General features: G+C 33.4%; 1 protein-coding gene and 1 pseudogene across 1 annotated transcript in view; one reads left to right on the top strand and one right to left on the bottom strand.

The window, feature by feature from the left end:
- Positions 1 to 473: 473 nt before the first annotated feature.
- LOC141549800 (CCR4-NOT transcription complex subunit 7 pseudogene) lies at positions 474 to 1,095 on the bottom strand (annotated as a pseudogene).
- Positions 1,096 to 13,778: 12,683 nt separating this feature from the next.
- SERPINB7 (serpin family B member 7) overlaps positions 13,779 to 17,500 on the top strand; it is a 35,615-nt gene continuing 31,893 nt past the window's right edge. The window contains exon 1 of the mRNA XM_074285650.1: positions 13,779 to 13,877. The gene's annotated coding sequence lies outside the window, so the exon portion shown is untranslated. The remainder of the gene's footprint in view (positions 13,878 to 17,500) is intronic.

The raw sequence follows: 17,500 nt of genomic DNA, 5'->3' as shown, positions 1-17,500 counted from the left end.
TCTGAAGCTCTGGAGGTGGAAAGTTGTTGTGAGTCACTTCTTCAATTCCAAAGCCCATTCAGAGATCAGGCTAAAGAAGGAAAACCTAAACTTTTACTAAAAATGGTAAATTTGAGTCACTTTCTAAAATGCAAAATGGATGTTCCATAATCTTAAGTAGCTAAAATTCTTGAATGCTGGAATAATGAAGTAGGGCAATAAGTTATAGTCAGTGCTTGTTAACCTGGGAATGGGGTTGGGAAGATGTGTAGGGTACAAATTAAGACAACTAGATATGTTTAGCAAAAGATTGATTATGATATAGAAGTTCCCCTTGGCGACACATGCTTGCTAAAAAATAGGTTAATTATACAGACAAATTTAAACTGAAGATTCTTCTATTTATCAGGATCTGTGGAAGGAATGGTCATAATTAATATTGAAAAACAAAAGAGAAAATAGTCTGAGAAAGCAGGATAAAAAAAGAAAAAGCTTTATTTTTTACAATCCAAGGGATTTAACTGGAGATAAAATTTATATACAAGTATATGTATATCTCCAAACACCAAGACCTGTTTTCCATATATTTCATGCCAAGACTGCTTGCTGATCTCCTCTTCCTATCCATTTCTTGTTCTATTGTGTAATTAGGAGGTGCTCTAACCAAACCTTACAAATATCCACAGTACTTGGAATCAGTGATGTGATCTTCAAAGAATATTTCTCTAATTTTGAAAAATGCTACTTCTATCATCAACAATGAATCAGATCCTGCCTGGTGCTGTGGTTCTATCCATTCTAATTCCAGTTGTTTGGCCACTTCACAAGGGGCACCCTTGAAATTTTTGTAGCTCTTCATGAGGTGTATGACATCATAGATGATTGAAAAAGAATGATTTGAACAAAGAAGTCAAGTTCTTCTTTAGGCAGGAGATGGCCAGGATTTTGATTAAATAGCTAAAGTCATAATAAAAACCATTTGATCCCTTTAAATAGCAGGATGCCCAATGTCATGCGTTCTACAAAATGCTGTGTATCAGTTCCTTTTTCCTTGTGCTTTTAAAACCAAATTGCTGAAGTTTTTAGCTCTATGGAGTTCTAAGAAAAAAATGTCATATTTTAAAAGTTTATTATTTTTAAAACTTTGCTTTATGAATCATGTCAGGAGAGAAAAATCAGAGCAAAAGGGAAAAAAAAACCATGGGAGAGATTAAGAAAACAAAAAAGAAGTGAACATAATATGTGTTGATTTACATTGTCTCTTTAGTTCTTTTTATGAATGCATATGGCATTTTCTGATCACAGTCTATTGGGATTGCTTTGGATCACTGAACCACTGAGAAGAACCAAGCCTTTAAATAGTCGGTCCATTCTACCTGTTATTATGTACAATGTATTCTTGATTCTGCTTGTTTTGCTCACCACTAGTTCATGTAAATCTTTGTAGGCCTTTCTATAATTATCTTGTTCATCAAGTTTTATAGAACAATAATATTCAATTACCTTCATGTACCTCAATTTATTCAGCTATTCCCCAATTGATGGGCATCCACTCATTTTCCAATTCTTTCTTACCACAAAAAGAGTTGCTACTATTTTTGTACATGTGGGTTCTTTTTCCTCCTTTATGGGTCTGTATCCCAATGGCACTGATGGGACAAAGGGTATGCACAATTTTATAGTGTTTTGGGTATAGTTCCAGATTGCTCTCAGAATGGTTGGATCATTTCACAATTCCACCAACAATTAATTAGAGTACAAGTTTTCCCTCATCTCCTCCAACATTTCTCATTATCTTTTCCTGTCATCTTAGTCAATCTGAGAGATGTGAGATGGTACCTCAAAATTATTTTAATTTGAATTTTTCTAATCAATAGTGATTTAGAACATTTTTCATATTACTATAAATGGTTTTAATTTCATCTTCTGAAAATTGTTCATATCCTTTGACCATTTATCAATTGGGGAATTGATCTCCTCTTTCTTTGTTTTATTTATGTATCTATTTAAAGATATAAAATTTCTCCTAAAAACTGCTTTGGCTGCATCTCATAAGTTTTGATATGCCGTATCATTATTGACATTTTCTTGGATGAAATTATGGATAGTTTCTGTGATTTGTTGTTTAACCCACTCATTCTTTAAAATTAGATTATTTAATTTCCAATTAGTTTTTAGTCTATTTTTCCATGGACCTTTATTGAATATAACTTTTATTGCATTGTGGTCTGAAAAGGAAGCATTTACTATGTCTGCTTTTTTGCATTTGACTGTGAAGTTTTTATGCCTTAATACATGGACAATTTTTGTGTAGGTACCATGTACCGCCAAGAAAAAGGTGTATTCTTTTCTGTCCCTATTCAATTTTCTCCAAACATCTAGGTTTTCTAGGATCCTGTTAATCTCCCTAATTTCTTTCTTGTTTATTTTGTGGTTAGATTTGTCTGATTCTGAGAGAGTAAGGTTGAGGTCCCTCACTAGAATAGTTTTGCTGTCTATTTCTTCCTGCAATTGGCTTAAAATCTTTTCTAGGAATTTGCCTTTCTATTACTTGGTGCATACATGTTTAGTTATTATCATTACTACTTCATTATTTATTATACCTTTTATCAAGATGTACTTTTCTTCCTTATCTCTTTTAATAAGATCTCTCTACTTTTGCTTTTTCTAGGAGCAGAATTTCTATCCCTGCTTTTTTTTTTTTTTTACTTCAGCTGATGCATAATAAATTTTATTACAGCCTTTTACTTTTTCTCTGTATGTGTCTCTATGTGTCAAATGTGTTTCTTGTAAACAACATATTATATGATTCTTTTTTTATGCACTTTGCTATTTGCTTGTGAAAGAGTTCATCCCATTCACACTAACAGTTATGATTTCCTCCATCCTATTTTCTCCCCTATATAAACTTTTGTCCTCTCTTTTCATCTTGTCCTTAGCAACCATTATCTTATTTCCTATCACTCCTCCCCTTATTTTAGCAGTGTTATTTTTAACCCACTCCACTCACTATCTTATCTTCTATCAACCCTTCCCCCCTTCTCTTACTTTTTCCTCTAGTGTTTCTCCCCTCCCTTCTTTCTTGTCCATCCAATTTCTTTTCCTTTTTCTCCTCCTACTTCTTTATAGGGTTAGATAAATTTCTGTGATGATTAAATTGTTCCCTCTTAAAGACAAAACTGATGAGATCAAACTTCAGACAATGCTCATCCCCCTCCCTTCTTTCCCTAGATTGTAATAGGTCTTTTGCACATCTTCATGTGAACTAATTGTTCCATTATACCTCCTTTTTCCTTTTTTTTTCCAGTAAAGACCTTTTTTCCACTCTTAATATCTTTTTCTTTGATGTCATTACATAAGTATCACCATGTGGATCATGGATCATGGATTATTTTAAAAGAATTAAAAAAAAAACAGAATTGGATTTATGAATGAGCAAAGATAATATCCTCCAGGAACCACAACATGGCAGTTCAAGTTTAATTTATACATATATATATATATATATATATATATATATATTTCTGTTTTTTTAATCCTGTTAACATAATCCATGATTGTTTACTTCTTCCAGACATTTTTAAATTTAAACAGAAAAAAACTAAATTGAAAAAAGAAAAAAAAAGAAAAAGAAAAAAAATGATATCTATAAACAGAGAGGATTCAAAATATGCAACAATAAATTTCCATGTAAAGAAAGCATATATAATAATACAACATACTGTAGTCAGAATTGTCCATCTTTTCCTTGCTTCCTTGTAAATTTTTTTTTGTTCCCTGCTATGCACTTTTTACTTTATTCTTTTTTTCCCCTTTCTTTCCCTTACTATTACTTAACCTTGCTATTACTTAACCTCCTTCCCAGTACTATCCCAAAGATCCTTCCTATGTCTTTTTTCCCCACCCTTTCCCTCACTCTTTATTCCCTTTTCATTAATTTTGATTCTTTATCCCATTCTACACACCCTTCTACGCTTCACCCTATCCCATTCTCTCTCTCTCTCTCATTTCTTTTTTTAAATTAATTTTATAATTATACATTTTTTGACAGTATATATGCATGAATAATTTTTTTATAACATTATCCCCTTGTATTCATTTTTCCAGATTTTCCCCTCCCTCCCTACTCCCTCCCCTAGATGACAGGCAATCTCATACATTTTACATGTGTTACAGTATAACCTAGATATAATATATGTGTGTAAATCCAATTTTCTTGTTGCATATTAAGTATTGGATTCCGAAGGTATAAGTAACCTGGGTAGATAGACAGTAGTGCTCATATTTTACATTCAATTCTCAGTGTTCCTTCTCTGGGTGTAGTTGTTTCTGTCCATCATTGATCAGCTAGAAGTGAGTTGGATCTTCTTTATGTTGAAGATATCCACTTCCATCAGAATACATCTTCATACAGTATTGTTGAAGTGTATAGTGATCTTCTGATTCTGTTCATTTCACTCAGCATCTGTTCATGCAAGTCTCTCCAAGCCTTTCTGAATTCATCCTGCTGGTCATTTCTTACAGAGCAATAATATTCCATAACATTCATATATCATAATTCACCCAACCATTCTCCAATTGATGGTCATCCATTCATCTTCCAGTTTCTAGCCACTACGAAAAGAGCTGCTACAAACATTTTGGCACACACAGGTCCCTTTCCCCTCTTTAGTATTTCCTTAGGATATAAGCCCAATAGCAGCAATGCTGGATCAAAGGGTATGCACAGTTTGATAACTTTTGGGGCATAGTTCCAGATTGCTCTTCAAAATGGCTGGATTCTTTCACAACTCCACCAACAATGTATTAGTGTCCCAGTTTTCCCACATCCCCTCCAACATTCATCATTATTTATTCCTGTCATCTTAGCCAATCTGACAGATGTGTAGTGATATCTCAGAGTTGTCTTCTCTCTCATTTCTTTATAAGTTTTGGAGGGAGCTATTATACTTTTTAGTATATATGGGTATTTTAATTTTGGATTTTGGAACTACTAACCCTTGTCTTCTATCTAATTCCTCTATGGTGCTTCTTGCTCTTGCAATTCATTTGTATAGCATAATTACTGTTTTTACTTTTTTCTTACATGGTTTTGCTTTTTAGAACCATGTTATACTCAGGTTTACCCCTGTCTTTCTTTTGGGCTATTCAATTACTAATATAACCACAATATTATACATATAGTTTATATTTCCATGTATAAAACAGTTTGTTCTGATTGAATTCCTAAAGAATAGTCCTTGATGTTGGCTCTTACAAGTCAAATTTTCTATTGGAATTCAGGTTTATTTGCAACAAATTCTGGTAATCTAACAGTTTATTGTGTATCATTTTTTTATTCAGTATTATATTTAATTTTTCTGAATATGATATTTTTACCACAACACTAGTTATTTTGAGTGTTAACATGTAATATTATAAGATCTGTAGTCCATCATTGTAGCCACTAATAGGGTTTGTGTGGTTCTTAATTGTAGCTTTAACATATTTGAATTATTTTGTTGTTGCTTCTAAAATTTTCTCTTTGAACTGGAGTTTTTTTGAAATTTGGCAATGATGTTTCTATATGTTTTCCTTATAGGATCTCTTTCAGGTGAATTTTTCTATTTCTACTTTCCCTTCTTGTTCTGTCACTTTAGGACAATTTTTCTCTGATTATTTCTTATATTACTGTATCAAAGTTCTTTTTTTTTTGCTCATAGATTTCAGGTACATTATTCTTATGTTTTCTCTTCTTTATCTGTTCTCCAGATCTGTTGTTTTTCTTACAAGATGTTTCACATTCTTCTGTTTTTTTTTTTTATTCTTAATTATTTAGTCTCATAACTTCACTGGCTTCCCCTTGTCCAATTCTAATTTTCAAAGAGTCATTTTCTTCCTCCAGACTCTGGATCTCCTTTCCAATTGGTTGTTTGTTTTTCTTGGATTGTTCTTATTTTTTTAAATAGCTTTCCTCAATATTGATTTCAATACTGATTTTATATGCATTATTTCTTGTTTCCTTCTGGATCAATTGATTTTAAAGGCTTTTTTTGAGTTTTATAAATTATTTTTGCTAACAGGCTCTTATTTCAAAAAAAATGAGCAAACAAAGGAGAAAGACCCAATTATAGAAAGTTACTATGGGAATAGGGAAGACCTGGGCCCACTTTCAGAGATAGATACTAAAGCAAAAAAAAAGCCTCCTTTACCACAAAGTAACACTAAGTAACAGAGTAACATTAATTGGTTACATTCCCCAAAACAATTATAGTGTGGGTGGGCTTGTGTTCCTTATAAGCAGATGTTCCCTCAATCTTCCTGACTCAGATTCTCAACTCCCAACCTTGTCCAGAAGTTGAAAGTTCCTCTGGTTGAGGTTGGGGTTACTTCTGAACCCAGCAAGCTCTAGGTTTCTCTCTGCTGTTTCTGTGGAGCTAGCCTAGAGGCATTTGCTCTTAATACCAGCCAAATCTCCATCTTAGGGTCTTTCCCCAGATCTTCTTAGGTTGTCCCAAGAAGATCTCTGTTCTACCCCAAGTCTTATTTGCTTTTCACCAGTTTATGTTTGTCTTGAGGCACAACTTTGTTTTGTTTATGGGGGGAATCTGGAGAGTTTGGAATTTTCTGACCTATTCCAACATCTTCCCAGAATCCTCTTCCATAAATGTCAATTCAAGCTAAAATATATTTTGCAAGTCCACATTCCATCTCATTAGTTAGTATTGATAGCATAATTTCTGAATTCTTCAATGGGTCTTAAAACCACACCCAGAAGTGTGTGTCCATGGCAACATAATTGTACTTCCATGTAAGTTGACTAATTTTCTTCATTTAATCATTTAGGTTGCAAGTTGGCTATGATCTACAATCACTGCTAGCATAGTCGAAGTACAAAGGGTTTAGATGCCAACAAGAAACAAAGTATTATACTTGATTGAAGAGTCATTTTATAAAATAAATTTTCTTATCCTTTATTTTTATACCTCCATGTATTGATGTAGTCACTGTATTTCTCAACTATGCCTTCACCAGAGAGGCAGATCTTAGCGATGATTCTGGGAGAAAGAGGCAGGGAGCTGTACAGAGCCACTCCTCACATATTGTTCTTATCCATCCATTCCACTTTGGGAAGCATTCACATTCTTGGGGTAGACATCCCTTAACTCACCAACAGTTTTGAGACCTGTCAGTTACCCTCAGGTTAGTTTAGCCTGTCTGCCAAGATAGTTACTGAGATGTGGCTGCTGTGAATTTTTACTATTGGAGCCACAGGTGAGATTTCAGTGTCAGATGGACATTAAAGGTGTATGTTCTTGTTCAATGATTTTCTAACATGGCTGACTCTTTATGATTCCATTTGGGGTTTTCTTGGCAAAGACACTGGAGTGCTTTGCCTTCTCTTTCTCCAGATCATTTTACAGATGAGGAAACTGAGACAAGCAGGTGACCAGGGTCACACAGTGCCTGAGGCCAGATTTGAACTCAGGAAGATGAGTCTTCATGACTCAAAGCCTGATACAGTATCCACTGAGCCACCCAGATGCCAATAAAGATGAATGAGCAGCCCTGAAAAGAGCTCCACAAGCCCTTATACCAGTTTATTTTAAGGTAAGTACACTAAAGTGTAAACTAAGTGAACAATAAAAGGTAAATCAATATGAGATATTCAATATTTCATTTTACAAAAACTTTACCTGGGAACTATTTTATAGAATTTGAAATCATTCCATTTTAAAAAGATCTCTAGGTATATCAAATTTAACATCTCTAAAACAAAATTCAATATCTTTCTTTCCAAATGGACCCATCTTCTGAATTTTCCCATTATGTCTAGGGTATCATTAAATTTCATTTTGCCCGGTCTCACAACACTGATACCCCTCTCTATTCCTTATTCTTATTCACCCCAAAGATCAGTCAATTACCAAATTAATTTTTCATTTTTATGCCTAACATCTCTCACACATATCCCTTTCTCTCCATCCACAGAACTACCATCTTAGTTGAGGTCCACATAGCCACCAAAGTTATTTTTCCTGAAGGTTGATTTGGCCATATAAGAGGTCCCCTCAATAAATACCAGCTGTTTCTGAATTAACTCTAGTCTCTAATAGAAACTTCTGTCTGGTAGTTAAAAGTCTTCACAGGTGGAAGTGTTCTTACCTTTCTACACTCCTCATTACTCCCTTTCACTCTTTATGTCTCTAAATCTTTGCACTGGCTCCTCCTTATGCCTTGAATGTTTTTCCTCTTTACCATGGTTGTATATGCATATAACAATAACAAGGATTACGCAACATTTATTAAATATCTGCTTTCATTAAAGTATTGTTTTAGATGCTGGGAATGAGATGAAAAATGATATAATTTTTATCCTTCTACAAGCTTGTCATCAGTTGTTTGTTCTTTATTCTTGATGAGGATAAATAACATCACGAGAAGGATGTATTGATTTGCAATTGAATTGAAATTAAATGAGGCAGAGCTGTGCAAAGTCATGGGCTTCATTCCCCCCTCCAGAATCATTGGAGTCCATTGACAAGACATAAGTCAAGCTAACTAGTGATGGCTCCCCAAAAGATTATAAGTGAATAAAAGAGGATGTAACATTTACTCACATAAGAAGAGTAAGAAATAGACTGTTGTAAAGGAAAGAAAAAAATTCAGATTAATAAAATTTGAGGAGAGAGGGAGCATGTTCAGGAGGAAATATAGATCAGAATCTGGAAGAAGTCTCAGAGGCCACATTGTTCAGCTCCATCAGTTTACAATAAAGGACCAATTTATGATAAGAAAGTTAAATGAGTTGCCCAAGTCCATATAGGTTATATCTTAATCCAGAGCCAATGATCTTTCCAACATATCTTGCTACATCCTATAGTTCAAGAAAGGTTTAGTGGACATAGCAAAACCAAGCAGAACTTTAAGTATAAGAATCTTAACATATCAAGATGTGGAGTCAATGCATTCTGGGGATACAGGCCTATTGTACAACCTTACATTGATGATCAAGAAAAGGATAAGTTTGGGAAACATCCATAAGCTGGAATAAATTGGAACATAGAGTGATTATATGAAGTAGAAAATATGAAACAATGCTAGGAATAGAATAGAATCAGAATATTAAGAAGTTTATGTATGCCAAACTAAGGTGTTTGTATGTAATTTTAGAGGCAATTATAGAGTCACTGAAGGATTTTGATCAGGAGAATGATTGGGTTAGATATGTGTCTTCAAAAGTATATGTTTGTAGTTCTAGAAAGAAATGATTGGAGAAAGAAGAAACTTCTGAAGTCTCAGAGACTGATCAGGTATTAGAGGTGACATGGGCCTGAATTAAGAGAAATGATGTGAGTGGAAAAAAGGGAATAGATTTAAGAATTGCTTTGGAAGGAAAATAGGGCTTGGGAGCTGATTGGTTATGGGTAATAAGTCATTACTATCCTTACTTGCTTTTCTTCTCCCTCCCCTAAACTTCATTTGGATTATAAATAGAAATGCTAGCTCAGATTTTGTGGGAAAGGCAGAAAATAAAATACCAATACATATTTTTGAAGAGGACCATGGCATTAGGGAGGCAATGCCATGATAACAAATGTATTGGATTTGAGTGAAGGAGGGCTGTGCAAAGTCTCACTTTCTTCTCCAGAGTCATCTGGGTCCAGTGGCAAAATATAGATTAGGATGGCTGGAGATGGGAGTGAGTGTGGGATGCAATGGGAGAATTTTGCCTTTTTAAGATCTTCAATAGGTTTCAGTTTGACAGTTTTCAGTGACTGAGATTAGGCAAGAATTGAAGCAAAGAATGGCCTCTTTTACCTAGTTAACATCCCCCCCCCCCCCGAGTTCCAACCAGGGAGAGGAAGACCCTTAGGGTTTCTGGCTCAAACAAAATAACTAAAAACTCCTAACAAAGCCTTAATTATTAATAAAGCTATCTATCTATCTATCTATAAATCGATAGATAGATAGATAGATAGATAGATAGATAGATAGATAGATAGATATAGGCATTCATGTATTTATTAAATAGGAAGCAAAATAATTAATTTACATTCCTTGGAGTACTTAAGAATAGCATTTGAATTTATAACATTTATAATAACATTATAACATTATTAACATTTATAACTTTTTTTTTGGTCTTGTGACAGGGGGTAGAATGATGAGTTTCATTTTGGGTATACTGAATTTAAAATATCAAGAGCCCATGTAGATGTAGATGTCTAGTAAGCAGTTATCAATGAAGGACAGATAGTTATAAAAATATTAATGATTGTAATATGGATTTAGAAATCATTTACACAGGTGAATGAGGTCAACAAGATTGTTGCCATAGATCATACAGTCATAGATTTAGATAGAAAGGATTTTAGATTATCATTCCACCCTCCTCATTTAACAATAGATGAAATTGAGATTGTGAGAGTTTAAGTTACATCCCAATATCATTCATCTAGAAACTATTTGAATCAAGATTCAAATAAGCCTATGCCTTCCAGTCAGCACTTTACTCATTATGACAAATATAAAACAAGAAGATATTTTGACCAGATTAGAGTAGTGGAGGTCATGCCATTTAAGGAGTAGAAAAAGAATGGTGACTTAATAAAAGAATCTCAGAGAAAGCAGATAGGAAGCCAGGAGAAAAGTGTTATGAAAAGCAGAGGAGGAAAAAAGTATCTATAAGGATGCTGAAAGTGTTAAATGCTGAAAAAGATCCAAGAAGATGTGTGAGAACAGAGAAAAGGCCATTGAACTTATCAAGAAGTCACTGTCATCTGAGGGGCTAGATGGAGTCTTTCTATAGTAGGACTGGAAGCCATATAATAAAGAATTATGAGTAGGTCGTGAGGAAGTAGATGGAAAGATTCTTTCTAAAGGTGTGAAGGAAGGAAAGAATGAGGTTAATAACTTGGAGGGGTGGTAGGGTTCAGTGAAAGATTTTAAAGATTGGAGAAGTGAATTATTGTCAAAGGGGAAGGAACTAATAAGTTTTTAAAAAGACTGAAAGTGAAAGAGAAATGGGAATTAAATGAAGAATATGAGAGTTCAATTCAACACATTTATGAAGGACCCAATATATTCAAAGCATTGTGTATATGAAGACAACAATGAAGTAGCTCCTGTCTTCAAGAAGGTTACATTCAACTGAGAAATATATGGACACAAATACAGAGTATATGTGTAACAGGGAAATGACATATGGCTCTGATGTTAACTTCCATATACAAAAGGCTAAGTGGCCTTCTAGGAGAGTCCTGAGAATGCAATTAAAATAATGAAGACGTGAATCATTCCTACACATTCTGTAAATGGATATAATCTGTTAACCACAGGGTGAATGTCACTTTTTGGAATTTTAATCAGAAATAAGATTGGGACCTTCAAGTTTGAGCAAGATAAGGGGATCCAGTCCTTAAAATTTTTTTAAAAAATCTAATTTATATAATTAGTAAAATAGAACTTTGATACTGGCACCAAAAAGTGAAGGGAAAATAAATGGTGGAAAATCAAACAATCTAAACTATTCAGGTGTACTACTAGCACTGTAAGGAGATATAGCAGCCTGGCTCCGGAATAGTGGGCCCCAAAAGTGATCTCATTATACATACAAAACAATAAAAATAATTTTAAGAGGAAGAAGGGACTAACAACTTGAGATGTAGAAAAGTATCATGTAAGAAACAGCAAATAAACTGTTTTGAAGATAGCTGTGGTTTCTAAAATGCAGATGTAAGGACAGGATGCTTTTCAGACATAGGAGACTACCTGATAAAAATATTACCTACAGAGAACAACTACAAGGCCAATTTGACTGGATGTCATATGTATGAAAGAGAACAATAGAAAATCAGTCAGTAAATAAACATTTGTTAAGTAACTACTATGTGCCAGGCACTGCTCTAAACACTGGGGATTTAAAACACATGAAAGACAGCCCTTGCCCTTGAGGAATTTATAATCAAATGGGAGAGACAATGTGCAAGTATCTATGGACAAATATTCAAAATAGATGGGAAATAATCAACAGATTTGAGCATCAAGAAAATCACAATAGATTTGGTCAGGATTTGCCACTGCATATTGAGAGCTCACTTGAAATTACATATCATAAATTGTAGTGAATTCAGTTCATATGATTGTATGACTTTCTCCAGTATATTTCAGTAGCATGGAAGTAGGAATAAATAAGGCAGAAGGTGAGAACATCTCAGAGTTAGAGTTTGGTTAGGTATTACTGGCTATTGGATAGAGGATGAAGGATTCAAGGAAATCTAATAGTATTTGTTTGAAGTGATCTGCATCAGGATCAAACCTTTAAAGTGAAGAAATATGGCCAAAGCAGGAGTGATGGGATGAGAGCACAATTGGGGATAGGAGGATATAGTGAGAATGAAGATTTAGAAAGAATGAAGCATGAAGAGTGAGTGAATGAAAGGTGGGGGGAGTTTATGGTTAGAAAGAAGTAGCACTTTTTCCTCAAAACATGAAGCCACATAGAAAATGGTAAATAAACACAAAGAAAGGGATTTTGCTATCTTGTAGGGGAGAAAAAGGAGTTCATGATTTATGGATTTAATTTTCTTATCAATTATAATAAGAGAAAGAAGAGATGAAATGGCATAGGAGATTAGGAGAAAGGAGAATGATCTGAACAGTCTCGTAGGCTTCAAGATAGAGAAGCAATATAAAATAAAGTAAAGACTGGTATATATATCAGTGAAGTTCCTCCAGATGAATGAATGAATGAAAAAAGAAAAACTAAATAACTCACTTTGTGCAAAGTGCTGTGGAAAGTGCTGAGGTTATAAATACAGAAGTGGTGACAATCCATTATCTCAAATAAATTATATTCTAATAGAGGAGTACAATATGGAGGTTTCAGTTACAAGTGAGAAGAAAAATCCTGTGGTCTTTAGGATGCATCAATAAGGTACATGTAATAGCTCTTCTTTAGATTTTTACTACTAAAGTTATCACCTTAATACATACATGTGATTATATACACATATATGTTTCTATATATTTACATATAACACAAATATGCATGTGTATATTGTATATATGTGTATATATATGTGTGTGTTTTCCAGATATGGAAAAATAACATGAAATGGTGATGGATCTGATCAGCATGGCTCTGTGACTTTCGCCAGTCATGTTCAGCAATTTAGAAGTAAAAGCAAAGGAGAATTTTGATATGACTCATGGTTGAGAATTAACAGAAAGTGCATCAATGATAAGGGGGCTAAAGATTTTAAGGATGGGGGACAGTGCTTAGCTTAGATGACAAAAGATTAGGTTAAGATTGTGGTAGAGAGAGCAAGGCCAGATCAGGAATGATAAATTGGGAGAACAAGAAAGAATGGAAGTAAAAGAGGTTGCAGAAAGGATCAAGAATCATTTTAGAAGTGAGACAGAGGGAGAGAAAAAAGGAAAAGAGATTATGATCAGAGAAGGGAATTTCAGAGTTCAAGGTGGATCGTGAGGTGTAACCCTTCCTGTGGGTGGCTGAGGTAGAGTGGAGATGTAGGTCATGGGATTTGAGGAGGTTGCAGAATTGGGAATCCAGGGTTTTGGAAGGGACATTAACATCCAGAAGTCAACATCAATGGAATAGACAGGAAAATAGAAATTGTTGTTTTCTCTTTAAAAAGCTGTTTTTCTAAAAATCATAAACTATAACTAGCCTGGTATTGTAGCTCTAGCTAATATTTTAGCAAATGTCTTTCAATTTATTATACAAAGAACATGGAGATAATTTCATTTTAATTATGTTACTCTATATCATCCTATAATCAGAAACTGGAAAAGTAAGTGTCTGAGTCAGAGGCTTTATATTCCAGGGTAATGCAAAGAACACTTTCAGACTCACCCAGCCAGCTGTTAACTTCCTCTATGAAGACAATAAGGTAAATATTTTTGAAGTCTATAACCTGTCTTGCCTAGAATTTTGTTGCTCCCCCCTCCTTTATAGCAAAAACCAAGCAGTTAAGAGTTCCTCAGGGCCATTAGCTATGTGGATAGTGGTGAAAGGGATCTTCATGATTTTGGATCTAAATGTGATGGTCTCCATTCTCTAGTTGGAATATTAAAGATGTAGGGCCCAGTTTTCAGCCCCTTCTTACTGGATAATTTTTCTATCAGTAATTATATCTGGAATCAGTAAGAAAGCTGCATGTGTAATAGATGGAAAGAAGTGTGGGGTAGAGGGCATTAGAGTCCAATTAATTACTCAAATAATAAATATAATTTATGTTCTTGAATGTATAAGCAGTATTTGGTAGAATAATATATGACAGCTTCTAAAACTATTAGTTTCTATGATGTTTAGTATTATCTGAAGCAGCTTTATTTTGTGACTGTTTGAATTGCATCATGATGAAATTAACACAAAATTTTATTTTGTGACTTGATCAGAATTTCATTTAATGATATTGTTAAAAACTCAGCTGACTAAATACTTGTCTGAACTTAAACCAACTTGGAAAAAGAAAAGAAAAAAAAAACACCAAAACAGTTATTTATGGTGAAAATGACTATTTTACTGGTGACATTCATCACTTTCAAGTTCAAGATGTTTACAAAAAAGATTTAAAAGTGTACTTAATGATCTTTTGATCTTTAGCTGATTAAATCAGTTGGTAGTTTTTATTACTCAAGAGAAATAAGAATAGCAAATGAAAAACAATTATAATAAAATTTGACTTTTTTAAAGCAATTTTTAAGTTTCCATATTCTATTAAAGTGGTGTTGCAGGGGAAAGGTTTTAATTTAATATTCTTTTTCAATTACATTTTGCCTAAATTCTTATGTTTTAACATTTGAACATGAGCTGTCTTTGGTTTTAAAGAAAGTTTCTCTACTTTTTAAATAGTCATGATCAGGAGATTTAAAAAAATCTATTATCTGACAAGAAGATAAAAAAGAAAAAGCAAAAAAAAGCAGTTCATCACAACTAATTAATAGACCAACTGAGTTTGACAATATATGTGATATTTTAAACTGTCTTTCTACTTCTGCATAGATGGAAGGGAGGTAAAATTTCCCATCTTTTCTCTGGAGTTATGTCTATTTATATCTTCAACAACACTCAGTTTTGTTGTCTTCTTTCCATTTTCATTGCTGTGTGCGTATTACTTTCTGAGTTATACTTATGTCACTGTATCAGTTCACAGAATTCTTTGTATACTTTAAATGCTTAATATACATAATTTCTTAAAGTGTAATGTTCTTTATGTACCATAATTTGTTTGTTCATTGCCTAATCAATGGGCATTTGCTTTGTTACCAGGTTTTTTTGTTTTTTTTTGCTTTTTGTTATGGTTGTTTTAATGTGGAAGAATCTTTTCTTTCTTTCTTCATCTTTCTCTTCCTCACTTGCCTCTTTTCTTTTTTCCCCTCTTTTCTTTATATTTTTCTTTGTATCTTCCTTTTTTTCTCTATCTTTCATCCTCCATTCTCACTTTCCTTCCTTCCTTCCTTTTTCTTCAGCATAAGTACCTAAGGTAGGATAACTGGGTCATAAGATGTAAACTTTTAGTCACTTAAAAAAGCATAATTCTGAATTACTATCTAGATGGTTGTACCAACTTTGTAGCTCTCTATGCCTATTTTCTGTGATCCAGAATTATCTTCATCATTTGTGATCTTTGTAATTTACTGTTGGTAAGATAAATTCAAAATTCGAAATATTGATTTTTTCTTATTATTTGTGATCTAGAACAATCTTTCATATGGTTGTTAATAGTTTGGAATTTTTTGAGAAATTTTTATAATATCTTTTGTTAGGAGATTACTTTTTTCTGTTTTCAAGGAGTATTGCATGAGCAAAATATATGTAGAAAGAGGTACAGTAAATACTTCAATTGTTGACCCAATAAGCTTTACTGTTTATAGACTTTGTTTATAGACCTTGGCCTCTTAAATATTTGTTAAATATTTCCCAATGACATTTTTGATCTGCTTCAGGACACAGCAGGGAGTGTTGTGGGCTGCATGTTGCCCATAGTTGACCCATAGGATGTCTGGTCCTAGCAATGGACTAAGGACAAAATGTCTGTTGAAAAACTGAACAGTGACTCTTTGGAAAGCCTCATCACCAGAAAATTGATTGACTTGTGACAATTTTTTTTTCATACCACCATGTCTACTAAGATGGGAAGAGAAAGCATCTAGTCCTCCACCAAATCTCTACTTGCTGATGAGGGAACTAAGTACCAAATGGACTTAGGACTCCCCATAGTTATCTAGGTAATAAGATGTAGAACTAACTGCCCTCTGACTCCACTCTTTTTGTTTCATGCTGCCTCCTTGTGTTGGCTGAGGCAGTATTCATATCAGGGAAATAATGGATCCCAATTGTCTGATTAGCAGGGGGAAAGGCCATTTTATTTTTGAAGAACTTACTCTAGGGAGAAAAGAAAAATGATTTGAAGTTATATGCCTTTCTAATACTATGTTTACGGCTACATGGATTATATATGAATTATGTAGAAAATTACAACTAGGTGGTACAATGGATAGAGCACTAAATTGGGATTCAAATAGAAAATTGGATATTTACTAGCTTTGTATATCTGAACAAATTAGTTAACTTCAATTTGTTTCAGTGTCCTTATTTGTAAAAAGAAGATAATCATAATCACACTTACTTTCCACAGTTGTGAGGAGAAAATGAGATATTTGTAAAATGCTTTGCAAATCTTAAGGTTTTTATATAAATGCTAGTGATTATTATTAGTAATAATTGTGGTAGTAGAATTTGGTATTATTATCTGGTACAATATATAATAATATTGAATGACACTCTTCTAATATTGAGCATTTAATCTTATGTTATGATAATGTATGACAGTGTGGTTCCACCATTACCTTCTCTCCTTCTCTGTCCTTTTTACTCATACTTAAATTATACTCTTTTCTTTTTTTTTTTTTTTAAATTTGAAATTTATAATCAGTCATGGTTCTGGATCTAATGTAGCTCATTTCATCATGATGAGAAAAAATTCCTGGAATGTTGCAAGGATGAATGGCAGATAGCCTGAGAAATTAGATTCATAAGATCAAAAGAATTGTGATTGTTTTATTGTAAATAGAGAGGGCCAAATTATGATTTAAAACTAGTTTTCAAGAATGAGGTTCAGCAGATAATTATTAGTTTTTAATCTATTACCTCTATGGAAAAAATGATAGAAAATGGGCTTAAATATTTAAGTTAAAGAATTTAGATTTGATATAAGAAACTACTAAGAGTGAGGGCTCTTATATGTTGAAGACTTTTATAGAAATTGATATATACCTTACTCTGGAGACCTAAAACAGTGTGTGTTTTTGTGTGTGTGTGTATGTGTGTGTTTGTGTATTTTGTGCTTAAAATATATTCCTTCTTGAAGGAAAAGGAATGTGTGGAGCAGAAAAAATGTGAATTTTATCATGTCAAGGTCAAGAGGTAATGTTTCTTTTATACTTTATTTTCATAATTCAGAGCAAATTTGGAATATCATGCCCAATTATATGTCTACACTACATCATA

This window comes from Sminthopsis crassicaudata, chromosome 1, assembly GCF_048593235.1.
Source record: "Sminthopsis crassicaudata isolate SCR6 chromosome 1, ASM4859323v1, whole genome shotgun sequence".
NCBI classification, from domain to species: Eukaryota; Metazoa; Chordata; class Mammalia; order Dasyuromorphia; family Dasyuridae; genus Sminthopsis; species Sminthopsis crassicaudata.
Note: the sequence above shows the minus strand (reverse complement) of the source record. Positions and strands in the feature narration are given on the sequence as shown.